The sequence below is a fragment of the Moschus berezovskii genome, chromosome 9 (genome assembly GCF_049115385.1).
Source record: "Moschus berezovskii isolate FMDL1 chromosome 9, NW_MosBer_1.0, whole genome shotgun sequence".
Lineage (NCBI taxonomy): Eukaryota > Metazoa > Chordata > Mammalia > Artiodactyla > Moschidae > Moschus > Moschus berezovskii.
The window spans coordinates 52222544-52250320 of NC_142468.1; the positions used below are offsets into that span (position 1 = coordinate 52222544).

A 27777-nucleotide genomic window follows, 5' to 3' on the forward strand; every position below is an offset into this window, starting at 1 on the left:
AGCTCCCCAAACTTACTCCTCTTATAACTACTGGAAGTTTGTACTGTTCGCCCATCTTCTTCTCCCCATCTAACCTGCCCTCCAGCACCTGGCAACCACTGCCTGCTCTGCTTCTATGAGTTTGGCTTGTTCAGACTCTACGTACAAATGAGATCAGACAATATTTGTGCTTCTCTGTCCCTATTGCATCTTAGCATGCTCCCAACTGATCTGTGCTGACATGTGAGTTTGAGAGGTACTACAAAACATGATTTAACACAATCAAATCAACAATTCTATGAATTAAAGAGTATTCTCTCCATTTTGCAGATGAGCAAACTGAGACCCAGTCGAGATCATATATGTACTAAGTGGCAGAACCAAGACACCAACTCAAGTAATCTGACTCCAGAGCCCACCCCCTTCTCTGTATCAAAAACTTAGGCTTCTTCACTGTTTTTTTTTTTTTTTTTCTGGTCAAATGAGTGTTTACAATTGCACTGATGCATGCCCAGAATGTTTTGGATTGGTCTGTGGAGTTAGAGCAGTGACAAGATTTCCTGTTCCAATACATTTTCCAAAGAAAAACACCAGATATTCATGATTCAATCCATGCGCAGGATTCTGTATGATCAGAGCCCCTGTATTTAAAGCTTTTGGGCAATTCATAGCTATCATGTCTAAATTGTTCTGCTTGTTCTAAATTTGCCCTGCATGTGTACCTTTCAAGAATAGTTATTTTAGCTGATAAACCCCTGTTTTCAAATGCAAATGTGTTTTGAAATATATCTGTTCAATCATTTCTCCCTCAAAATCATACTATAGCTGAATTACTCCAAAGGAATCTGTACTGAAGCAGGGAACATTTTCAAGCATAATCCTGTGGTGCTTTTCATCTAGAAAGGTGACTAACAGCTTGCATAAACTTATACCCAGACTTAAATCTTAAAATCCCTGTGGAGTTTGTAAGGGGCGTTGAGAAAGCAAGCCAAACCTGGGAAACAGAAATGTCTTTGCATGCTGACTTATCTACCAGTCACAAAACCAGTCCAATTTAAAATTTCTGTTACTCCTTTCAGCTCCACAACCTCTATTTTCCTGACAGTGAGTTTAAAAAGCACTCTTTCCTCTGTTAAGAAAAATAAGAAATGGCTCCTGGCCAGCACATGTTAATTAGATCACGCAAGGTGACGATAAAGGATCTGAAGATGAAACCCATGCACTGCCACCTGATATGAAGTGAGTAATTATAAACATATGTTTGGAAAAATGAATGAAATCTAGCCTTGGGTCTGGAAATTATCCAGCCCTGTGACCTTGGGGAACTCAGTCTCCTCTCGAGGTTCATTTTTTGGGGAGGGCCTCAATGATTTCCTAAGACTCCTTCCAGCTTCACAGTCTCAGATTCTAAATCAGAGCTTAATTATGTGCTAAGTAAAATGTATCACACTTAATTTGAAGGATGGCATACTGACAAAGATAGTTAAAAAGATGACAAGGAAGTGTGGAAACTAGTCATTACATAATACGGAATACACAATGTTGTTTATACTGTTTGAAGCTATATAAGATTCTGTGTGCATGTGAACAGAAGCTGGAGGGAAAGAGGGAACAAAACAGAATGAGATCATGGGTGGGTGAAGTTTCTTTATATTTTGATATTCACTAACTTGCTGTTTGATGTTAAAAAAACACACTTCATATTCTATGGAAAAACTACTTGGTAGTTTATTTTCATTTATTTTCTCAGCTTCTAAGGGGATGTTAGCCCGGTTGATCTCATTGTTATCTATGGATTGTGTCACTTCTTAGAGCTCAATAGTGTTTCCAAAGTGGTCACACACCTGTGCTGCTGTGGGTAGATCCCCATCTTCTCAGCCCAAACCTACAAACAAATCCTGTGCTTGCGTTCACCTCCACTGCTGGCTGAGAGAGGAGAGGTATTGCACATAAGGATTCAATCAGAGCAGTGCTCAGTTGCTTCAGTCGTGTCCACTCTGTGCAACCCCACGGACTGTAGTCCGCTAGGTTCCCCTGTCCATGGAATTCTCCAGGCAGTAATACTGGAGTGGGTTGCCATTTCCTCCTCCAGGGAATCTTCCCAATCCAGGGATCAAACCTGAGTCTCCTATGACTTTTGCATTGCAGGCGGATTCTTTACCATATGAGCCATGAGTGAAGCCCCTCATCAGAGCACCACAGATGGAAGCAGACCGTACAGTTTGCTCTGCCCTTCTGAGGTAGTCTATTTGGAATGTCTACCTTGTTCATAAAGAAGCCCTTCACTGTCCACGCTTGATCTACAACCAAGGACCCCAGTAGTCACTTTGAACGATATATCTCTGCTCTCCACCATGGCAGCATCTGATTGGACCAGTGCTGAGCACCTGATCCATGATGGCCAATCAAAGCCTCTTTGCCAGCCATCTGAAACTGGGACTAAGAAATAGTAACTCTTGAGATGGCTAAAAGCAAAACCGTCAGCATGTCACAGCTTGGGTGTTTTGGAATACAGTACGTCCCCTATGTGTGAACCTTCAAATTGTGAACTTTCAAAGATGTGCACATGCGTTCCATCAATGTTGGGCCTAAGTGAAACTGCAGCTCGCCCTCCATCTCCTATGGCTGATGATCCTCCAACTCTCCCACCCCTGCCTCCTCTCCCTCCTCCAGTCAGTAACTCTTCTTTGACTGTTCATTCAATGCCAGCCCCTAGATGCCAGCTCTTTTACTGTACTACTGTACTTTTCAAGGTGCTATAATGTAAGATTTAAAATGTTTTCTATACCTTTCGGTTTTGTTTACGTTTTATTTGTGTGACAAGTATTAGAAACCTATTACAGTATAGTACTATATAGCTGATTGTGTTAGTTGGGTATGTAGGCTTACTTTGTTGGACTTAAGAACAATTTGGACGTATAAACACACTCTCGAAATGGAACTCATTCATATGGAGGGTAAGTATGTATTACAGTAAACATTTTTGTTCACCCAAGTAGATTGTAAAAGCAGAGGAAGCTCATACAGGGGACAAAATGCCAGTAGGGAGAGAATGGGTTTATATGCCCTTTTGCTTCAGTCCCTTCCCCAAGGATGTAGCACTTGCCCTTGGGATCCTTAACTAAAGGCTCCTTTCAGCTTAAGCAAGGCAATTGGTCTCTATAACTTGTAATGAAAATTGTCCTAATACAGTTGCTCTCCCTCTATTTATCTGTGGGACCCTCCCAGCAAGTCATACAAGTCCCTGTGTAACCTGGTGCTGCAGAGAGCCACAGCTTTGTAACCCACTCACACCCTGGCCACAGGGGGCCTCAGCTGATACTGCCCAACACCTCACTGCCTGTGATCTCTGGGCCTTGCTGGCTGCTCTGCCTGAAAATGTCTTCCAGTCACTGAGCTGCATCCCTAGCCTGCAGGAGTAAGCAGGTAAAAAGCCTGTCTGCAGGGGTCTGCTTGCTTCCTGCCTTTCTTCAGCCTTGCATATGATTAAAGCACTCACGCTGAGTGCTGCCTGGGATGCTGGGCACTGCTCTTTCTGATCACGCTAGCCAGAACAGACTGAGATTTCAGAGAGCGGGCCCTCCTGGGAGGTGGAGGGAGACAGCTCTTGTTGCTGCAGCCTGAGATGATGCTGTTCTCATTAGGTTTTGCTGCATTCTTTATTTATAAGGACTTCCTGGGCATCCAGGTTAAAGGCTGGCAGTCCCCAGCATCCCCACGATTAATGAGGAATCAACAGCACGGTGAAAAATGTGTATCTGGGGAGGTTTCTGCATTCCAAGGACCAACAAGTGAAAGAAGAGAGCTCTGAAAACGCCAGGGGAGAGGAATAACTCGCTTCCCAAAAGATTTTCTGAAGAGCAGCAAATGTGCACGTTTCAATTCTACCTAGTTGAAAGGAGGGGCAAGTCATGATGGTAGACATTATACAGTACAGGCACAGTGCACCAGAAAAGCCAGCTAAGACAGGAGGTGTTATCATCCCTGACTTACAGACGAGGAAACTGAGGTTCAGAGGTTGAGTAACTTGCTGAGCTAACGCAGGACCAAGTGGACCTCTGGGTGCAAAGCTAGTCACCTGGTCCCAGTGGTGACCATCTAGTTCAGTTCAGTTCAGTCGCTCAGTCGTGTTTGGCTCTTTGTGACCCCATGAACCGCAGCACGCCAGGCCTCCCTGTCCATCACCAACTCCTGGAGTTTACTCAAACTCATGTCCATTGAGTCAGTGATGCCATCCAACCACCTCATTCTCTGTCATCCCCTTCTCCTCCCACCTTCAAACTTTTCCAGCATCAGGGTCTTTTCCAATGAGTCAATTCTTCACATCAGGTGGCCAGAGTATTGGAGTTTCAGCTTCAGCATCAGCCCTTCCAATGAATATTCAGGACTGATTTCCTTTAGGATGGACTGGTTGGATCTCCTTGCAGTCCAAGGAACTCTCAAGAGTCTTTTCCAACACCACAGTTCAGAAGCATCCGTCTAAGGCAGTGGTAATCTGAATGTTCCCCAGACCAGCAGTATCAGCATCACTTAGGAGGAACTGGTTAGAAAGGTAGATTCTTGGGCCTCAGCCCAAACTTACTAAATCAAGCAGTCTGGTGTCAGGGCCCAGCAAGCTGGGTGTTAACAAGCCCTCCGCAGGATTCTGCTGTGCTCTAAATCCCCCTGATTCAATGTGGGTCTCAGTGCAGCTGTGACAAGAACCACTGACTGAAACCAGCCACCCTGGCCAGGCCCAGTTGTAACCACATGCATGAGTTCTCTTATAACAATTAACAAACTACCAAACTACCACCAACTGGAAGAATTCGGGAAAGCTCAAAAGAAAGAGGAAATGCCAGTCTATATGTCCTGCCAACTTCCCAGAATCCTCCTCACTGGAATCCATCTTGGCTGAGTGATGTGCACACTACCAAGAAGAATCTTGAGTCAGAATGATTGATCAAAGACAACCTGGAAACTAATCCCATTACCATGAAACCTGAGGCTGTGAGCCACGTGGCAGAGCAGTCCTCTTGGGTTCTCTTACCCTGCTGCTCTCCACCCAAGCACCTCTTCCCAATAAAGTCTCTTGCTTTGTCAACATGTGTGTGTCTTCAGACAATTCATTTCCAAATATTAGAAGACCCCACTCCTGGGCTCTGGAAAGGGTGCCCCTTCCTGTAACATAGCCGCATTAGCATCACTTGGGACCTCATTAGACATGCAGACTCTCAGGCCCTACCCCAGACCCAGTGAGTGGGAGTCTCCATTTTAACATCTCCGGGTGACGCACTTTAGAACTGAAGACTTAAGGAGCAAGCAGTTACCATTTGCTACCATGTCATTTCAATCCTGTTTGAAGTCCAGAAAATGAGCAGGGATGGGGGAGACTACTCTGGGAGGGAAGATGATGAAATTGTTAAAGGTTCCTGGGTTCATGGGTGATACTTCTTTTCTCTCTTCTACTTCTTCATGTAAGGAGGTAATTTAGTGTGACAGTTTTTCATGTTGTTTGTTTTTTATAATCACATGAAAACCCCTTTCTCAAGGTGTTCAAAGTGATTTTATTTTGAAGCACTGCTTTTATTAAGCTGGGGCAATATTTAATGGATGCAAACACAGGGGCTCCTCTAAACCCTGATGAAGTCAAGGGAAATCAGAAAGTGACACTCACTCATGCCTGCTTCCTCCTTCCTAACAGAACCTGCTCTCTACCCTACTCTGTGCAGCCATGCTTCAGAGAGGCTCATTGCTCTCAGACCCAGAGTATGCACTGCTTGGTCTACAGAAATGAACAAGGGACTTCCCTGGTGTTCCAGCGGTTAAGAATCCACCTTGCAATGCAGGGGACATGGGTTTGAGCCCTGGTCAGGGAACTAAGAACCACATGCTGTGGGGCAACTAAGCACACCGCCGCACCTACTGAGCCCACATGCTCTGGATCCCACACGCACTGCAACTAGAGAAGCCTGCATGCCACAACGAAACCCTACATCCCACAGCTAAGACCCAACACAGCCAAATAAAAAGATAAATACTAAAAAAAAGAAAATGAATCACAGTTCCATTTTTCTTACCACCAGTGATTGACTTAAAAGTAGATGTGTGAGCATAATCCTAAACAATGGGACAGGAGAAGTGAGAATAAATGTTTCCTCAGTTTTTAAAAGAAACATATGGAGCATCTCATACCCATTAGGATGGCTACTATCCCCAAAAAAGGAGGAAGGAAGGGATGCAGAGAAAGCCTGGAACATTTTTGCACTATTGGTGGGAATGTGAAATGGTACAATCACTATGGAAAACAGGTTGGCAGTTCCTCAAAAATTAAAAGTAGAATTACCACATGATCTAGTAATTCCACTTCTGGGTATATACTCAAAAGGAACTGAGAGCAGACTGTTGAAGAGATATCTGTACACCCATGTTCACAGCAGCATTATTCATAATAGCTAAAAGAAGCATCCCAAGCATCCACTGGGCTGATGAATGGATACATAAAATGTGGTTTATAAAGACAAGAGAATATTATTTAGTCTTAAAAAGGAAGGAAATTCTGATTCTTGCTACAACATGGATGAACCTTGAGGGCATTATCAGAAATGAAATAAGCCAGTCATCAAAAGAAATAGACATATAAGGCACATAGAATAGTCAGATTCACATAGTAAGATACTAAAAGGGTGATTACGAGGAAATGGGAATGTACATAACAGTGCTGAACTCTACACCTAAAATGGTCAAAATGGTAAATTTTATGAGATGTGTATTTTGCAATTAAAAATTTTTTTTTTTTAAAAGAGAGACCATCCCTGGTTCTGCCTCTGCATATTATCATGTCTTTGTGTGGTACCTGGAATAGCTGCCCAAATTTTGGGACCTCCTTCTAAGGAGAGAAAAAAGATGGGAAAAACACAAATCTTTGGTGCTGCTTTTGAGTCACTGTGTTAACAGTCCTGGATCTGCCTTTCTCCCCAGGACTTCTCTAATGTGAAATAATATTTCTTATTACTTTGCTGCTTTGAGTTGTGTTTTCTGTTTCCTCGAAAATCATCCTAACAGATACAGGGTTCTAAGTATCCAACAAGAAGCAAGCAGCCAGCATGATTCATGAGGACATAAAGGCCCAGCTTTGAAGATTTAAGCTCTGCCACCACCATAGTGAAAATGGCAGTAGGGGTTAGAAAGGAAGTCTCTATGCCCTACTTGCTCTTGTTGATCGAAGTTTGTTTTCCAGATATTGCTGTGCAATATGCTTTTATAAATAATCGTTGAATTATTGAAACCCCTTGGATGGCTATCATCACATGTACTACAATACCACAGAAATGATGCTGAAGGACTTCCCTGGAGGTCCAGTGGCTAAGAATTCAAACTCCCAGGGGGCCCAGGTTCCATCCCCGGTTAGGGAATTAGATCCCACATGCTGCAACTAAGAGTCTGCATGCCTCAACTAAAGATCCCACATGCCAAAATTAAGACCTGGTGCACTCAAATAAATAAATATTTTTTTTAAAAAAAAAGAAATGATACTAAAGATATTTACTCATTAACATGAAAAGCTTCTTACTTTTGCATTAAATCAGGGGTAAATACTAGTTACGAAATGGTGTAATTCGATTTTTTATGTATTAACTTCAACTAGTTAATAGATAGGCAGGCGATGACAGAGAGATAAATGGATACAAATAAACAAATATATGTGGACAGAAAACAAGAGCAAACAAAAATTAACACTAATTATATCTTGGGAGTAGAGATTATAGCTATAACTTATTTCCTCCATTTTGGTTTTGTAGTTTTCTAAATGAAATTATTTTTCTTCAATAAATTATTTTATGATTAAAAATATTGGTCTTTTAAAAAACTGATGTAATATTTTAATTCACTTAACTCATAGACACATGATTTTTCTCAGAGCTGAGTTTATAATATTTTGTGTGTGCAACCTTTTAATGTTAACCATTTAGAGAGTACGTCTCCATATGTATGACATGGGTCCCAGCCCCTAAGATGCTATCTACCAATCATAATTAACAGTGCTGTCAACAAGGGTTTATTATTTCAGACTGCATTATTGTACTGTAGTGTTCTTGGGTAGTATTCCAGGGCTGAAGCATGATTTGTGAAGTGAAAGTGTTAGTCGATCAGTTGCATCTGTCACTTGGTGACCCCATGGACTATAGTCTCTGTCCATGGGATTCTCCAGGCAAGAACACTGGGGTGGGTAGCCACTCTTTCTCCAGGGGTTTTTCCGACCCAGGGATCAAACCTGGGATTCCTGCATTGCAAGAAGTTTCTTTACCATCTGAGCCATGCAGAGCTGGAGCATACTTTGAGGCTTACCAAACAACCCCACTTTGCTGTGTTTTTACTTCTTACATCTGCTTTTATTTTTTTTTTATTTTTTGGTAATTAATTTATTTTTTATTGGAGGCAAATTATTTTACAATATTATATTGGTTGGTTTTGCCATACATTGACATGAATTCGCCCCGGGTTTACATAAGCTTTTAATCCTTTCAGCTTTTTCAGTATTCTTCATTATCTGTCAAAGTATGTGTCTGTTCCACACCCTCTCCTATCCTCACCTCTTCAGCCTCCAATATACTGAATCCTTGGAAATGAGATGAACTCCCATACATATCACTGAGAGTAAATAAGAGTAAAGGCTCAAGGAAGTGTTCTTATGAGGGAAGCCTATGATTCTTAGTACGTGAGCTTCCTTGTCATCTCAGCTGCACAAAGCCTTTTATGGCTTGACTCCTGGTTCCTGCGTATATTCTAAACTGGTGAAGAAAGAAACTGGAGAGTGGAGTTCTGCATAAGTGAAGTGGGAGGGTCTCTGATAACAAATGGCTACTCCATTAAGAAATAGCATGACTGATTCTCTGGACATCTCGATCCAAAAGAAGGAGGCTGCAGATGGCAAGAACAGAAGCAACTGGGGTCCCTTCTACCCCCACCAATGTGAGGTTATTTAGGTTCACCACCTGGTTATTAGATTCGCCAGATGGCAAGCTTGAGTAACTGCTCAGAAAGAGAGTAACTAGCCAATCCATTACCCCAGCACAGTCAATACCGTTAATTTAACATGAGATGCACATACTACTACATAATATGGGTAATGAGGCATCACGGAGCCATCATAAAGGCAGCCATCTGGGCTCGTGGGGGACAGCCTTTTGCACAGTGTCCATGGGAGAAACCCAACTGAGGTTTGTACAGCAGGGATGAGAACGAAGCATGGGGGTGGGGGTGGAGATTGGGTGGGGGAGGCAGGAAGTAGGGTGTGCCCACATGAGCCGCTGTCCACGGTATTAAACTATGTTGCTTGTTATCTCTCAGTCATTGCTGCCTTTTGCCCAAGCTCACCTAGTTCTCAGGTTCTCTTTTGTTGCTATTTTCAATTTTGATGAAAATGTAATGATATTTTTACACCAACCCTGGAAAAATAGAACTATTACTGACTAGAGGTGGTTTTGAATACTTCAATAGTTCTAGTCCAGTTCTGACCGTTACAAAACTGACTTGCCTTTAAGAAATGAAGTGTGTATGAGTGGGTAGGAAATGGGTAGGTAGAGAGGGTTCACACACTCTAGCTCACCTCTGAAATAGACTTGTGATGGAAAAGCTCCAAGTGGTCCCACTGGGGCTGATGCCTATAGGACCTGGGCACCCCAGAGAGTAAGGCCAGAGAGAAAAGAAGGCAAAGCAAGCCATGCTTGAGTCGGGCACAGAGCATGGGGGCGGGAGCATTTCCTGCCACAGCTCCTTCTCATTACCCCACAGTACCCAGCACAGTCAGTTCAGTCGCTCAGTCGTGTCCGACTCTCCGCGACCCCATGAATCACAGCACGCCAGGCCTCCCTGTCCATCACCAACTCCCGGACTTCACTCAAACTCATGTCCACAGAGTCGGTGATGCCATCCAGCTATCTCATTCTCTGTCGTCCCCGTCTCCTCCAGCCCCCAATCCCTCCCAGCATCAGAGTCTTTTCCAGTGAGTCAACTCGTCGCATGAGGTGGCCAAAGTATTGGAGTTTCAGCTTTAGCATCAGTCCTTCCAGTGAACACCCAGGATTGATCTCCTTTAGAATGGACTGGTTGGATCTCCTTGCAGTCCAAGGGACTCTCAAGAGTCTTCTCCAACACCACACTTCAAAAGCATCAATTCTTCGGCACTCAGCTTTCTTCACAGTCCACCTCTCACATCCATACATGACCACGGGAAAAACCATAGCCTTGACTAGACGGATCTTGGTTGGCAAAGTAATGTCTCTGCTTTTTAATATGCTATCTAGGTTGGTCATAACTTTCCTTCCAAGGAGTAAGCATCTTTTAATTTCATGGCTGCAATCAGCATCTGCAGTGATTCTGGAGCCCAAAAAAATAAAGTCTGACACTGTTTCCACTGTTTCCCCATCTATTTCCCATGAAGTGATGGGACCAGATGCCATGATCTTTGTTTTCTGAATGTTGAGCTTCAAGCCAGCCTTTTCACTCTCTTCTTTCACTTTCCTCAAGAGGCTTTTTAGTTCCTCGTCACTCTCTGCCATAAGGGTGGTGTCATCTGCATATCTGAGGTTATTGATATTTCTCCCAGCAATCTTGATTCCAGCTTGTGCTTCTTCCAGTCCAGCGTTCCTCATGATGTACTCTGCATATAAGTTAAATAAGCAGGGTGACAATATACAGCCTTGACGCACTCCTTTTCCTATTTGGAACCATTCTGTTGTTCCATGTCCAGTTCTAACTGTTGCTTCCTGACCTGCATACAGGTTTCTCAAGAGGCAGGTCAGGTGGTCTGGTATTCCCATCTCTTTCAGAATTTTCCACAGTTTATTGTGATCCACACAGTCAAAGGCTTTGGCATAGTCAATGAAGCAGAAATTTGTCATGTTTCTGTTTGTGGAAGTCAATACACTTTTCCAGCAAATATTTACTAGATGTAGGGCACTAGGGGAAACCAGGTAAAGGGCACATGAGATTTCTTTGTATTATTTCTTAAAATTGCATACAGATCTATAGTTATCTCAAAATAAAAGTTTTAATTAAAAGTTAAATTCAGAAAACTTGAATCCATCTAAAAAGACAGTGGCTAGGGACTTCCTTGATGGTCCAGTGGCTAAGACTCTTGCTCCTGATGCACAGGGCCTAGGTTCAATTCCTGGTCAGGGAACTCGATCCCAAATGCCACAACTAACAGTTCACATGCTGCAACTAAAGATTTGGCTGCAACAAAAATTGAAGATCCCACATGCCACAACTAGGACTCAGCAAAGTCAAATAAACATTAAAAAAAAAAAACTATACTTCAATTAAAATTATTTTACAAAATAATAATTAGAATAAAAAAAGAGTGGCTAACAAGAAACAAATGAGGAGATCCAGAAATATTGTTTGTAAAGGAAGAAGGAGAGAGAGAGACAGTGACAGACAAACATTCGATAGACATCATATGCAAAGTGCAGAAGCGTGTGTAAACGCCGGGGCAGGGAGCCCCTGTTCCTTCAGGCCCCAAGCAGCCGTTCATCAGGCACCTTCTAGGTTTCCTCCCAACTCTAAGAATGTAGGAGATGTTGACCTATTTTGAAACCAATTTGCCTCACTGCTTACTTTTTCCCAAAATGACCTGTGCCTGTAGATTAAGACCATCTGTCTGTAACCCAGTTCCTCAGAAGCTGAATACATTCCACAACTGAACTTCTGAGCCGCCCGTTGATGTGAGGATGCCTTGTGACGCCCAGCAAGGAGCTGTCACCACTCCTGCTGTCGCCTAAGGAATGTCCCTCTCAAGGCCACACCCACCACTCTTGCCTTGGCCTCGGGGGACAACTTTAGAAGTGACAATGGAGAGCCTAGGAAATACCTTGCTCCAGTTTTATATCAAGCACACAGAATAAACCAAAGAACACAATGTGCACCATGTTTTTATAATATTGGCTATACTATGATCATGTTTGCTTTAGATCATCAAAAATCTACAGTAACCCAGTAAGGCCAGAAAGGCCAGGGTCTCCCTTGACAGGTAAGGACACTGAGGCACACAAGGTTCCTGGTTCACAGGAGGAGTAAGAGATGGAGTGGCCATCTCCTGACCCTGGTGTCCATTCTTCTCTCTCAGCCCCACTGCTCCCAGCTTGTGGGTTTGCTCCGCAAGAGCAACGTGTTCTTCTTTACCTCCCCTCACCTTGGTTGCACAATCCTGTCATTGACCCATCCCCTCCATCTCCCCCCACACACCCTGTATCATCAGTGCTACACCATCTATGTTTTGGTACGTAAATATGATGTTCAACTTCTCTCTGTCACTTGTTAAGTCATCTAGACTTCAGAGTCTCTAGACTCTGTAGAGAATCTTCTCTGCTGCCTTACTCCAATATATTTCCTTTAGGGGAACCTGAAAGAAGTGTTTCTCAGATGCCAGCCTGTCTGCCCTCAGCATGGTTTCTCTGTTTCATAAGCAGTGTAGCGCAGAGCACAGCAGAGCAAAAGCATGGTGGCAGACAATGAGACGGTTCGATAGGATTACCAACTCAATGGACATGAATTTGAGCAAATTCTGGGAGATAACGAAGGCCAGGAAAGCCTGGCATGCTGCAGTCCATGGGGTCGCAAAGGGTCAGACACAACTTAGTGACTGAACGACAACGTGTCAGAGAATCAGCAGCAAGCCATGGTCCCACGAGTCCATCTCAGGGAGGCCAAGGGTCAATGAGATCCACAAGTGGATGCATGAAAATGAACTATGGATGAGGACCTGGAAAAGTGGCTGATGTTACAGCGGGCTAGCTTAAAGGAAACAAATAGGTTCCTGGTTTGTCTGGCATAGGGAAGCTCTTAAAGGGCCAGGTGTAACTGTCTTTGGCTCCACAGTGTCTTAAAGGCACCAGCTGTCACCTGGCGGATGACTGATTCAGCAGCCTGGGAGTTCACAGGGGGCCGGCCTGCCTTGGACACAGCTCTGTTGACTAGAGCCAAAGCATCTCACACAACAGTGATAGGTTAAAGCCAACAGATGTCTTCACACCCTAAATCACAGAGAAAGTCGGAAAGGGAGAGGAATAATTGACAGCATCCCTGATCAAAACAGACACCTCATCATAGCATATTTGGTGGAAAATACATAGAAAACAAAAGCTGAATTCTCCATCCAGGCTGCAGTACCTAATGCATCAATGCTAAAAAGAAAACATTTAGTAAAATCTTCCTTTAAGCTTCTCCTGGAATAGGCGCTATTAGGAGCAATTAGACAGCAGTGCAACCCCCAAGTTCATAGTCCGATGCAAACAACCCTGATGTGGACAAACAGGCACAGCATATCTACCCAACAAATATTTATTGAGCATACATATCAGTACTACGTGCCAGGCACCAAGTGAGGCTTTGACATTACACCAGAGCTTCCTTTTAAATTTCTGAAACAAGTTCACATACACAGTCAAATCTGATCTTCATAAAACCAAGTGACATAGGCATTATTATCCTCACTTTGAAGATGAATAAATTAAGGTTTGCCAAGATTATATCAATGGTCCAAGTCCATATGACTAGTGCCACTGGGGAAGTGCCACTTTTCTGCATTGGGGAAAATTCTCAGGGAATATTTACCTTTCCTTCATGCCCTGGGATACCATGTACCCTTTCCTATCTGAGCCAAAAGACTGATTCTCGACCTCTACATGCAGTGTACCTCAGAGGTCTCTGCACTCTGTCTACCACACTTTTCAGAGTAGGAAGCATATGTAACAATATGCTCAGCTTCAAGTAATGGAAAACCAAAATAAGAGTGATTTAATCAATAAAAGAAAATTATCTTATATAACCACAGATCTGAAAGTACACAATTCCAGAGTTGAAACCTTAGCTCAAAATTGTCACAAAATAAATAAATAAAATTGCATGGAAAGAATCAAGATCTTTCCTTCTTTCCACTCTACCATCCTTAGGCTTCTCACCTCATGGCTACAAAATGGCTGCTACAGCTCTAAATTCATATTCTCATAGGACTGTATCTGAAGGCAGAGCCAGGTCACATAACTATCCAGCAGGATGGGTAGGGGGAAGGGAAGAATCTGGTATTTGTGACTTTCATGGGGGTATCAGGGAGGTGTGGGCACAAAGACAAAAGCTGGGAGTAGCTATTGAATAATCACCAGTCTCTGCCAAGTTCACTTGATGATTTCTAATTAGGGTCAGAGCTGAAAACTACTGCCTCCTGAGCAGAAACGTGAATTTCTTGATACTGTTGGTTGCTTTATTATTTTCTGTTGCTCCATTATAAATAACCATGGGCTTAGAGTTTAAAAGGACTTCCCTGGTGGCTCAGACAGTAAAGTGTCTGCCTACAATGTGGGAGACCCAGGTTCGATGCCTGGGTTGGGAAGATCCTCTGGAGAAGGATATGGTAACCCACTCCAGTACTTGTGCCTGGAAAATCCCATGAACGGAGGAGCCTGATAGGCTCCTGTCCATGGGGTTGCAAAGAGTCAGACATGACTGAGCAACTAAACTTAGAGTTTAAAACAATACCCATTTATTGTCTAACAGCTCTATAGGTCAGAAGTTTGGGAAGTCTTGAGAGTGTTCTCTGCTTAGGGACTTGGCTAAAATCAAGGTATTACCTGGGCTGAGCTCTCATCTAGAGAATTCACTGGGAATTCACTAGAATTCACTACTGGGAAGAATTCACTTCTAGTGCATTCAGATTGTTGGCAGAATTCAGTTCCTTGCTGCTGTAGGACTGTCTCCATGGCCTTGCTGGCTGGCCACCAGGGACTGCTCTCAAATCTGAGGGCAGCCCTTCATCCTTACACATGGCCCTCTCCACCTCCAATACCAGTAACAGTGCGCTGAATCCTTCTCATGCTTCCAGTCTCTCCGACGCTTCCTTCTACCAGCTGCTGAAGACAATTCTGTGCTTTTAAAGGGCTCCTATGTTAGGATAGGCCCATCCAGGCAATCTGCCTTTTGTCATGATCACTGAAGTAACACCCGAGGGTGAAGATCATGAGAGCCATCTCAAAATTCTGCCTAACTTGGTCGCCATTGAAAAAGCAAAAATCAGGATTTATTCTTGGGATTTGGGGTAGGTTCATCCTTCCCTGAATTATGATAAAGGCAAAAGGACTCCCAATCAAAACTGGGGCTCTATGGGCAAAAAAATAAATAAAATAGGGACTTCTCTGGTGGTCCAGTGGCTAAGACTAAGCACTCACAATGCAGTTCAAGGGTGTACAGGTTCAATCCCTGGTCAGGGAACTAGATCTCACATGGTACAACTAAGAGTTCATAGGCCACAAGTAAAGATCTGAGCTATCATAACTAAGACCCAGTGCAGCCAAACAAATAAATAAATAATATTTCTTACAAAATGAAAGAAGAGAATGCCTGCTGGGTTTACAACCAAGAGTATCTGATTTGACTAACTTTTTCTCTGTGAAACTGAGATATCCTGATTTAGTTACATAGTGGAATACTATCTAGCTGATGGACATTTTTTTTCTTTTTATGAAAACATAGTGTGTAAGAACCACTGACCAGGACAAGGATTCCTGCTTTAACTTCTCCCCCCTCTCCAATGCTCACTACCTCCCACCACCTGCTCCTCAGCCAGCACTGTGCCCCCAACATGGACTCTGAAGAATGCTGACCAACAGGGAGTTTGATAGAGTTTCTTAGGATAAAAGGAGTGTGGCTACATGTCTCTAATGTCTCTTTTTAACTGGTTTGTTTCTATTAGGAAAAAGAGACAGACAAGGGTTGATGAAACGAGGGGGCCCATCTCTCAGAATTCATAGAGCAGGTTCCAACACTGCCCGTGGTGTTTGTAATGAGCCTTTGCAGACCTTTCCATGTCCTTCTAAAGAGAAATTGCTTGCCTTCTCTTCTACAGAAATGCTTCATTACAAGCTTTTTCAATGCATTGTTTTCTGTTTCACTGCCTTAAATCCAACTCAGGCTGCCTATGTTTTTTATTTCAATTAGTTTTCTCTGTTTTATGACATCTATTTGGATTTAATTTTTTTCCTCCACCAAAAAGCATAAAACCCCAAGTCAGATGTCTCCACAGAGAGGTTATATGCACAAACACAAGGAGATCATTAAGAACTGCCAATTATCAACTAGGAACAGCTCAATGCCTTATAGAATGCTTTACTTTCATAGAGGCTTGTGTTTACCTTTTATTTTAAGTGCTTTCAAGCCCATTCTCTTGAAGTACCTTGCCTTACTAAGGGCCCTGCTCGTTTGTTCTCATCTCCTCCTCCATTCAGAAGAACCATCAATCAGTTTCTGAAACAAGGCAGCTTCTTTGTAGAATCAAAAGGCACCACATCACAGCTGGTGGCAAGAGAATGCAATGGGCATTGTTGTTTGTACACAGGCCTTCATCTCTTTGAGAAGTACCTCTGTTTGAAATGAATGAGGCAGACAAGAGTTGTGGCTTCAAAAGCAACTATCCTCTTCTGGGTTTTTCTTGTTGAAGGTTCTGTACAGCACTATTACTAGGAAGAAACAAGACTAAATGGCAAATCTAAGGAAGCTACAGGTTTTCTACACAAGAGACACTCACCTGGCCTCAGCCAGGCTGTGTGTCTGGACATACGCCTTTACTTTGTAGATTTCGGTTTGAAAGGTTAGCATGAAAGAGGCTCTTTATTTTCCCTAGTGATTTGGCATAAAGATGACATGAACTTCCCTTACCAGGAGCCTAGCAAAGAAATACAACAGGTTCCTCTCTACTGGTGCCTCTTAAGGGTGTCATTGCTGATGGGAGTAGAGCAGCCATCACTAGCATTGCGATGGTGACGACTTTTGGACCAGGGGACTGGCTGATCCTGGGCCCAACTCGTCCATCTAGCTAACATCAATTCTACAGCAGGAGATTTCCTTATCGCCTGATTCATTTTATATTTGGCTGGGATATTGGAAAGCACTAGTTTTCTGTAATACTTCATGACTCTTATGTAGGTTCTTAATGATCCTGATATTAATTAGGACATAAAGTCTTAAGCTAGTTGAAAACTTAAAACAGTGTTCAAAGCTTATATAGATGATCATCCTAATAACTGGCTTTCATTTTCTGTCTGCAGAGGGTTTGCAATGACTGCTTAAGAGTTTAGCACAAATACCTGGCCCATGACCAGGAAGGGAAAAGAACAGTACAACATGTATTTGATGTGTAATTTCAATCATGAGCTCACCTTATTTTTCCCACCTTGAACAAAGCTAAATATAAAGGAAATATAAATGTATTCTCCAGAAATCCATTGGATTTCTTGCTATTAGGATGGGAGAAAAAAGTACAAAGGTTTTGCTGGCCAGGAAGAGGAAATTGCCAATGCAAAGCACCTAGAACATATTCTGTGTAAACATCAAATGGAATAATTTAAACGTATATTTTCTGTTGAAGGAAAAATACATGTATATATGCACACATACTAAAATTGGAATGATACAGAGAAAATTAGCATGGCCCCTGCTCAAGGATGATATGCAGATTTGTGAAGCATTCATATTTTTAGATCTTGGTCAAAGGATGCAAAAATCCTGGCTAAAGGATAAAAAGGTCTGGGGATCTAATGTACAGCATGGTGACTATGTTGAAAGTTTTTAAGAAAGTAGATCTTAATGTTATCACCACACAAGGAAAAAACACATATATAATTATGTCAAGAGATGAAGATGTTGGGGCTTCCCAGGTGGCATAGTGGTAAAGACTCTGCCTGCCAATGAAAGAGATGCGGGGTCAATCCCTGGGTTGGAAAAATCAGATCCCCTGGAGAAGGAAATGGCAACCCACTCCAGTTTTCTTGCCTTGAAAATCCCATGGACAGGGGAGCCTGGTGGGCTACAGTCCATTGGGTGGAAAGAGTTGGACACAACTAAGCAACTGAGCACGCACGCATGGAGACTAAACTTATCGTTGTCATTGTTTTGCAATGTGTGTGTGTTAGTCGCTCAGTCATATCCAACTCTTTGCCACCCCATGGACTGTAGCCCTCCAGACTCCTCTGTCCATGGAATTCTCCCAGCAAGAATATTGGAGTGGGTTGCCATTCCCTATTCCAGGGGATCTTCCCAACCCAGGAATGGAACCTGGGTATACTTTATTGCACGCAGATTCTTTACCCTCTGAGTCACCAGGGTTTACAATGTATACATGTCTTTAATCATGAGACTGTACACATTCAGTTCAGTTCAGTTCAGTCGCTCAGTCGTGTCTGACTCTTTGCGACCCCCTGAATCACAGCACGCCAGGCCTCCCTGTCCATCACCAACTCCCGGAGTTCACTCAAACCGACCTCCATCAAGTCGGTGATGCCATCCAGCCATCAACATACTTATATCAATAATATTTCAGTAAAGCTGGGGGAAGTTGCCTCAACTACAGAAAGAAATATATATACACACACACATAGATGTATATATATACATACATGTATGTATATATACACATATATGATTGGATTCAAGAAAACTGGAATTTCTAGTACAGTGGAGGGATAAGATCATGACACTCCTAAACACAGGGGACCCCTAAATAATTAAGAGCCTGCCACAGAAAAGTCACACACACAAGAAATTTGGCAGTCCCTTCAAAAGCTGGGGGTGGGCTATGTTGACACTTCATACTATCAAGAAGGTATTTAGTGGGTACCGGCAACCCCAGTTTCTTAAGCACAATAAAAGCTTTACACAGAGTTCCCTGGTGGTCTAGTGGTTAGGATTCAAGGCTTTCACTGATGTGGCCCAGGCTCAATCCCTGGTCAGGGAACTGAGATCCTGCAAGCCGTGCAGTGCAGTCAATAAATAAAAGCTCTACAAATATCTGATGAACAAATTGAAAAGATAAGTAAAATATGTATATATATACACACTATATATAAATATATGTACACACACATACTATATATGTACACAGACACACACATACACTATATATATATATATATACACACACACACACACACACATATATGCATATATATCAAACCACTGTGCCTGTGGGCTAAAAAAGTTCACAGTCTGCAAACTAACCCAAGAAATCATTAAGCAGAATGCAGAAAAGTGGATACTATAAAGGGCTTAAGTTCTTTTAATCCTCTCAACAACTCTTTGAGGTAGATGTTTTTATTTCCACTTTTTTTTTTCAGATGAGATTAAGGAAGGTTAAGTAATTTGTGCAAGGCCACATAACTAGGAAGTGAAAGATCTAGGATTTCAGCTCAGAGTAGTCTGATTCTAAAAACAGACCATTCCCTCTACTCTGATTTTTCCCAAGCTTTTCTCATGTTAAGAACACAAATGTGATGCACCATCCCAGATGGACTGAATCAGAATCTCCCGGCAGGGACTGGGAAACTGTGTTTAAAAGAGATGAGATGATTATTATTATCAGAGGAGGTTAAGAAAATTGCTCTATTGTATCAGGTAGGAAGTGGACCCGTATCTCCCTCTGACTGATCAAATAGAAACCAGCAGAGACTTGAAGCTACTGAAACTAAAAATAGATTAAAGTTTTCTGGAGTTTATCAGTTTATAATATTATAGGATATTTATTTCTCAGTTTGGTAATACTGCATTGTCTGATTTAAGGTTATCTGGATCTGAAAATAACAAGACCATTTTGGAAAGTTAAAAATGGACTGTAGTTTAAACCTCAGACTTTCTTCACTTTTGTCCCTGTCCTTCTTTTATCCTTAGGAGCAGAAGTAAATAAGAATTCAGTTTCAATTTCTAACAACTGTAACTGCTGCAGAGGTTTCAGTTATGCAGGGGTTGGAGCACAGCTAGGAGAACCACAGGCTGAGAATCGGTCCTCATGCCTGGTGCCCACCAGATGGCTTTCATTGGGTGTAGTACAAGTTACACGATCCAGGAAGTAAAAAACCCAGCCTGACTTGGTTCGTTTGTTTTCCTTAGTTTCAGTTTTTTCATGCCTGATGAAAACAACCAGGCCAGCTAAGCCTGCAGCTTCAATACCCATTATGGGAGCAAATAACGTATTTGTACAACCTAAACATTTGCTTAATTAAACGCAAAGCAAGGCAGCGATTCCTGACAGGGCTGAACTTAAGTCAAGCTGTGAAACTCCACAGTGCAGCCAGAAGCAGAGACGGACAATTGAACTGAAAACTGGGAACACGTCAGGGGCGCTGGACCACTGCTTCTCAGCCACTTTATTGTAAGTTATTCCTATTATCTCAGAGAGAAGTTTGAGACATGGTCAAAGAAAAGGATGGAGCTGAATACCCTCATTTTGAACAGAGATCATTGTTTTAAGAACTTGCTTTATGTGCTATTGCCAAGAAACTTGCTTTGAATGATATTTCCAGACATGATGACAACTGCATTCTACATGTAATAACTTAATATGCTTTAACATATTTTTATTCCTGAATTTTCTTGATCTTATTTACTCTTCACAATAACTCTGTGAGGTTAGCACTCTTAATTAACACAGTTTTACAGACAAGGAAACAGGTAGCCTCCTCCCAGAATCATTAAGTAACTAGCAAAAGTCCACAGCTCATAGCTGCAAGCCCATCTCATATCACTGTTACCTGCATCCCAGAAGACTCCATAAAACTAGGCCATTCATTTCTCAAAAAAAAAAAAAAAAAAATTTCCTATGGATTAAAACACAAGACCCAACAATATGCTCGTTTTTTAAAGATGATATATAACAAAAAGATGTAGAATGCTAAAAATAAAAAAGCATTATCAAAGAAACTATATAACAAAAAGAAAACAATTGGTAAAGTTGATAACATGGAAAAGAGATTTTGAAGTCAAAAAGGTAGAGGGAGGAGGCTAGGAGGCTTCTGATTATAATGAAATATATAAAACCCACAGTGAAGACGTGGATTACCAAAGCTAGAAATGCAAAGAGAAGGGATAAATACTACACAATTAATGTTTCAGAGCAAGTAGATTTATATTAAAATGGCAACCCACTCCAGTGTTCTTGCTTGGAGAAACCCAGGGATGGGGAAGCTGGTGGGCTTCCATCTATGGGGTCACACAGAGTTGGGCACGACTGAAGGACTTAGCAGCAGCAGCAGCAGCAATAACAACATAGACTATACATTATTTCAGTGATATTGGGCATTAGTAGATATATACTAACTCTCAAATAAGGCCCCAAACTAAATCAAGAGAAAATTTACATAGAACATTTTTGTTATTGTTGTTTAGTCACTAAGTCACATGTGAATCTTTTACAACCTTATGGACTGTAGCCCACTGGGCTCCTCTGTCCATGGGATTTCCCCAGGCAAGAATACTAGCTAGCTGCTAGGTCGCTTCAGTCGTGTCCGACTCTGTGTGACCCCATAGACGGCAGCCCACCAGGCTCCCCCGTCCCTGGGATTCTCCAGGCACGAACACTGGAGTGGGTTGCCATTTCCTTCTCCAGTGCATGAAAGTGAAAAATGAAAGTGAAATTGCTCAGTCATGTCCGACTCTTCACGACCCCATGAACTGCAGCCTACCAGGCTCCTCCACACATGGGATTTTCCAGGCAAGAGTACTGGAGTGGGTTGCCATTGCCGGTTGCATTTCCTCCTCCAGGGGATCTTCCTGAATTAGGGATTGAACCTACATCTCCTGCATTGGCAGGCAGATTCTTTACCCCTGAGCCACCAGGGAAGCCACAAGGAAAATTATATCAATATATTTTCTCCCCACAAAGCAATAAAACTCAATGTTAACGATGTAAGTAAAATCAATAAAAGGAGCTTTGGGCAAAATAGTGATCTACTCTATAGCCTTGGAGGCAGACAGTGCAGAATTTGGATTATAACTCCATCCCTTACTGCTGTGTGACCTAAGCAATTTATTGAACCTCTCTGAACCTTGGACTCTTCATCTGAAAATGTGGCGCTACTTTGCAAAGTTGTTATGAACATTAGCTATAAAGTATGTAAAATAATAAAATACTAAGACTTATATGAAGACTAAAACTATACATCACACAATATGATACCATATTTTAATGTACTTATATTTTATTTAACAAGAAAAAAATCCAAAAATTTTGTTGATTGAAAGCACAAGTCTAGAATATATACATCTAAATACTAATGATGGTTATCTCTAGGCTCTGAAATTTGAGTGTTGTTATTTTGCATTATTTTTCTACTCTAAATAAATACTAACTTCATAACAAGACAGCAATAAATATGAAATTCTTTAGATCATACTACAAGAAGAAAATAAATACTCATATATTAAGTGCCTTATCTGGAGTAGTTTCTATAAGTATACAGCCACTTCAGTTGTTGCCACCGTCACCTTCATTATTACCTCTCAATTTCTCTCTTTCTCTATGTATATGTTATAAATAGCAAATAAAATAAATTATAAATTTAAATATAGATGATATACATTTATTTCTATTTGTTATTCATATTTTGTTATATGTAGTATCTATTTATTATAAGTATAGTATATATAAAATACAACATTGTGAAAACTGACAATTATGGACTACAGAATTATAAAATCATATTGTATCAATATGAAATTTTCCAATTTTCTTAACCATTAAATTTCCTTGGTTTTATAAGAGAAAATGTCTGCCCCAGGAAATAGACATTGAAGTATTTAGGTATATATATTACATCTGAAACTTATTCTCAAGTGGTTCAGAAAAAGAATTCATATATAAAGATTGAATTATAAAGCAATCAGAACAAAATAGAAACAAGCAAAATATAAACAAATGGTCAGTTCAGTCACTCAGCTGTGTCCGACTCTGCAACCCACAGACTGTAGCACGCCAGGCCTCCAAGTCCGTCACCAACTCCCAGAGCTTACTCAAACTCATATTAGTCAACTCAGTGATGCCATCCAACCATCTCATCCTCTGTTGTCCCCTTCTCCTCCTGCCCTCAATCTTTCCCAGAATCAGGGTCTTTTCCAATGAGTCAGTTCTTCACATCAGCTGGTCAAAGTGTTGGAGTTTCAGCTTCAGCATCAGTCCTTCCAATGAATATTCAGGACTGATTTCCTTTAGGATGGACTGGTTGGATCTCCTTGCAGTTCAAGGGACTCTCAAGAGTCTTCTCCAACACCACAGTTCAAAAGCATCAATTCTCTCCATCAAAACAAATGGTGAATCTAGCTAAAAGTTAATCTGGTTTTCAACATTTCTGTAAGTTTAAAATTATATGCAAGCAAAAATGCATAATAACAATAAACAAATACATGGCTGACAACTTCAAACAACAAAAACAAAAATTCTCCTGAGCGACAGGGTCAAGTTGAAAATTTAAAACATGATCATAATTTCTGAAGTACTATAGAAAGTGAAAACACCACCTATTAAAAGTAGGAGTGTGGATAAACCAAGGCTCAGAGGGAAAGGTATAGATCTATGTGATTTTATTTTAGAAATAAGAAATAAATGAACTAAGCACTTGATTTAAAATCTTATGAAGAATGTCAATGTAAGAGGAAATATTAAAAAATGACAGAGATAAATTAAAAAATAGAAAATTGGTAGAAATAAATTTAAATGTTCATCCTCTGAAAAGAGTATAAGATATATTAAAACCCTTGTAAATATAATAAATAAAAGGTATTAGTCAATAAAATTAAAAGACTGGTGATTTAAAAACTGATATTATGGATTTTAAAATATAAATCATTGCAGTCACAACTTAGGATAATCAATTTGAACTGTTTAGCCAAACGGACAATACAAAATACAAAATAAAAAGTTGACAAAACAAAATACAGAAAGCATGAAAATACTGATGGAGAAGGAAAGTAAGAAAGCTATTAAGAAATACCTCATTCACCAAAAGAGGTATGGCCTAAAAAAATAATCTGAATAATATTTCTATGAGTCAACAAAAAGATTTTCCAAATCACAGAGAAACAAGACCTGATACTTAGCTCATTCTAAGAGATAAGTACCATCCTTATCCATGGATTTGTGAAAAATATCACACAAGCACACTCACACATAAACACACAGGCTTAGGATGGTAAATATGCACAAGAACCGATTCCAATACAACTGGTTTGAAAAAATTAGGAGCAGACTCAGGAAGATAGCAGGCACATAGCAGATTTTTCAAAAATAGTTGTTGAATAAGTGAATAAATGAATGCATGGGAAAACACATGAATGAAGAAATTAATGCAGTCATTTAGCATTACCTCAGTAATATCAATAACCTCAGACATGCAGATGATACCACCCTGAAGGCAGAAAGCAAAGAGGAACTAAAGAGCCTCTTGATGAAAGTGAAAGAGGAAAGTGAAAAAGTAGGCTTAAAACTCAACATTCAAAAATCTAAGATCATGGCATTCATTCTCATCACTTCATGTCAAATAGATGGAGAAACAATGGAAACAGTGACAGACTTTATTTTCTTGAGCACCAAAATCACTGCAGATGGTGATTGCAGCCATGAAATTAAAAGATGCTTTCTCCTTGGAAGAAAAACTGCAACTAACCTAAACAGCATATGAAAAAGCAGAGAAATTATTTTATCAACAAAGGTCTGCCTAGTCAAAGCTATGGTTTTTCCAGTAGTCATGTATGGATATGAGAGTTGAACCATAAAGAAGGCTGAGCACCAAAGAATTGATGCTTTAGAAATGTGGTGTTGGAGAAGACTTCTGAGAGTCCCCTGGGCTCTCAAACCAGTCCATCCTAAAGGAAATCAATCCTGAATATTCATTGGAAGGACTGACGCTAAAGCTGAAGCTCCAATACTTTGGCTACCTGATGCGAAGAACTGACTCACTGGAAAAGACCCTGATGCTGGGAAAGACTGAAGGCAGGAGGAGAAGGGGACAACAGAGGATGAGATGACTGGATGGCATCACTGACTCAATGGACATGGGTTTGAGCAAGCTCTGGGAGTTGGTGATGGACAGGGGAAGCCTGGTGTGCTGCAGTTCATGGGGTAGCGAAGAGTCAGACTCAACTGAGTGACTGAACTGAACTGATTTAGCATTATAAATTATGTCTACTAAGGGCATACAAGGCAGGAAAGTCTTGTGCATATAACTTTTCTGCTTTTACTGAGCATCACGTCAGGCCCAATGAGCATAGGCAGAAAAATCACTTTTAGTTGAACTTAGAGAATGTAGCTGTAGCAAGAACCTTTGGTGACCAATAAAGTTAACTTCTAGGAATGTAAAAGATTGTGACAAATCACAGAGTACCTTTGTATTGTTTTAAGCTACAGGCACTCGAAAAGCATCCTGTGAGAAGGGCATTCTTATCACTCCCGTTCTTCCTAAAACAGGAGATAAAAATCCCCATGAGGAAGATGGCTTCCCAGTAACAGGAGAAAAGAAACATTTTTCAATGGGGAAACAAAACCAAAAGAATCTTGTACTAACAGACCCTGTTAAAATAATTTTTATCTTCCTTTAGCCTCTCTACATGATTTACTTTTCCACAATTGCCTCTCTTTGTTCAAGCCAGTATAAAAGCTTGTAAGTTTCACAGTTTCTTTGGGTCTTATGAGGGCTCCCACTGTCACATAATATTTGGGCAAATTTGTATACTTTTCTCTTATTAGTCTGTCTTCAGTTCAATTCAGTTGCTCAGTCATCTCTGACTCTTTGTGACCCCATGAACCGCAGCACGCCAGGCCTTCCTGTCCATCCCAACTCCTGGAGTCCACCCAAACTCATGTCGATTGTGTCGGTGATGCCATCCAACCATCTCATCCTCTGTTATCACCTTCTCCTCCTGCCTTCAATCTTTCCCAGCATCAGGGCCTTTTCTAATGAATCAGCTCTTTGCATCAGGTAGCCAAAGTATTGGAGTTTCAGCTTCAACATCAGTCCTTCCAATGAACACCCAGGACTGATCTCCTTTAGGATGGACGGGTTGGATCTCCTTGCAGTCCAAGGCACTCTCAAGAGTCTTTTCCAGCACCACAGTTCAAAAGCATCAATTCTTCGGTGCTCAGCTTTCTTTATAGTCCAACTCTCACATCCATACATGACCACTGGAAAAACCATAGCCTTGACTAGATGGACCTTTGTCGGCAAAGTAATGTCTCTGCTTTTTAATATGCTGTCTAGGTTGGTCATAACTTTCCTTCCAAGGAATAAGCGTCTTTTAATTTCATGGCTGCAATCACCATCTGCAGTGACTCTGGAGCCAAGAAAAATAAAGCCAGCCACTGTTTCCACTGTTTCCCCATCTATTTGCCATGAAATGATGGGGCTGGATGCCATGATCTTAGTTTTCTGAATGTTTAAGCCAACTGTTTCACTTTCCTTTTTCACTTTCATCAAGAGGCCCTTTAGTTATTCTTCACTTTCTGGCATAAGGGTGGTGTCATCTGCTTATCGGAGGTTATTGATATTTCTCCTGGCAATTTTGATCATATATCAGTTTAATTCTCAGGTCCTGCCAAAATACCCTAAGAGTATAAAGGTAAAATTTTACCTCTTCTACAGAATGTTCCTGAAGGAAAACCCTGACGAATCTGACTACGTGAAAATTTTAAATTCTATTCAACCAAAGGCATCATAAGCAATATGAAAAGACAATACAAATGGGGAGAAGATATTTTTCTTACTGAAAAACACTAATGAACTAATAGAAAGATGGATAAAAGATATGAACAATCAATGTATAGCAAAGGAAATTTGAATGACCAATGGCACATATAAAAATATATTCAACCTTAGCAGTAATCAGAAAGATGAAAATTAAAACAACGAGATAACATTTTATATCCATCAAACTGGTAGAGATTAAATAATCCAGTACTATCAAGTACTGGTGATGATGTGGAAAAATCAGAGAAATATTCAATTTTGTTGATGGTGTATTCCTTGGAATAACCATTTTGGAGCATAAATTGTCAACATCTAGCAACACTAAAGACACACATGTCTCACAAGCCCTCAGTTTCACTCTTTTAAGAGTAAACCCTGGAAGTTCACTTGTAGAAGATGAAAATCCATTGCAACATTGCTTGTAATGGCACAAAACAAGCACAAATTAAACCACACAAATATCTGTCAGTAGAATGGACAAATTGTGATATACAATGCGACTCAGTTCAGTTCAGTTCAGTCACTCAGTCGTGTCTGACTCTTTGCGACCCCATGAATCACAGCACGTCAGGCCTCCCTGTCCAACACCAACTCCCGGAGTTCACTCAAACTCATGTCCATCGAGTTGGTGATGCCATCCAGCCATCTCATTCTCTGTTCCCGTCTCCTCCCGCCCCCAATCCCTCCCAACATCAGAGTCTTTTCCAGTGAGTCAACTCGTCGCATGAGGTGGCCAAAGTATTGGAGTTTCAGCTTTAGCATCAGTCCTTCCAATGAACACACAGGATTGATCTCCTTTAGAATGGACTGGTGGGATCTCCTTGCAGTCCAAGGGACTCTCAAGAGTCTTCTCCAGCACCACAGTTCAAAAGCATCCATTCTTCGTGATCAGCTTTCTTCACAGTCCAACTCTCACATCCATACATGACCATTGGAAAAACCATAGCCTTGACTAGATGGACCTTGGTTATCAAAGTAATGTCTCTGCTTTTTAATATGCTATCTAGGTTGGTCATAACTTTCCTTCCAAGGAGTAAGCATCTTTTAATTTCATGGCTGCAATCAGCATCTGCAGTGATTTTGGAGTCCAAAAAATTAAAGTCTGACACTGTTTCTACTGTTTCCCCATCTATTTCCCATGAAGTGATGGGACCAGATGCCATGATCTTAGTTTTCTGAATGTTGAGCTTCAAGCCAACCTTTTCAATCTCCTCTTTCACTTTCATCAAGAGGCTTTTTAGTTCCTCTTCACTTTCTGCCATAA

The 27777-nt window shown here is 41.2% G+C and overlaps 1 protein-coding gene and 1 non-coding gene across 2 annotated transcripts in view; both read left to right on the forward strand.

The window, feature by feature from the left end:
* Positions 1-17382: 17382 nt before the first annotated feature.
* Positions 17383-17488, forward strand: LOC129563673 (U6 spliceosomal RNA). Its single transcript, XR_016038386.1, has one exon. It is a non-coding gene; the product is annotated as a U6 spliceosomal RNA (small nuclear RNA).
* A 2397-nt stretch (positions 17489-19885) lies between these two features.
* LIPC (lipase C, hepatic type) overlaps positions 19886-27777 on the forward strand; it is a 202437-nt gene continuing 194545 nt past the window's right edge. The window contains exon 1 of the mRNA XM_055436350.2: positions 19886-20152. The gene's annotated coding sequence lies outside the window, so the exon portion shown is untranslated. The remainder of the gene's footprint in view (positions 20153-27777) is intronic.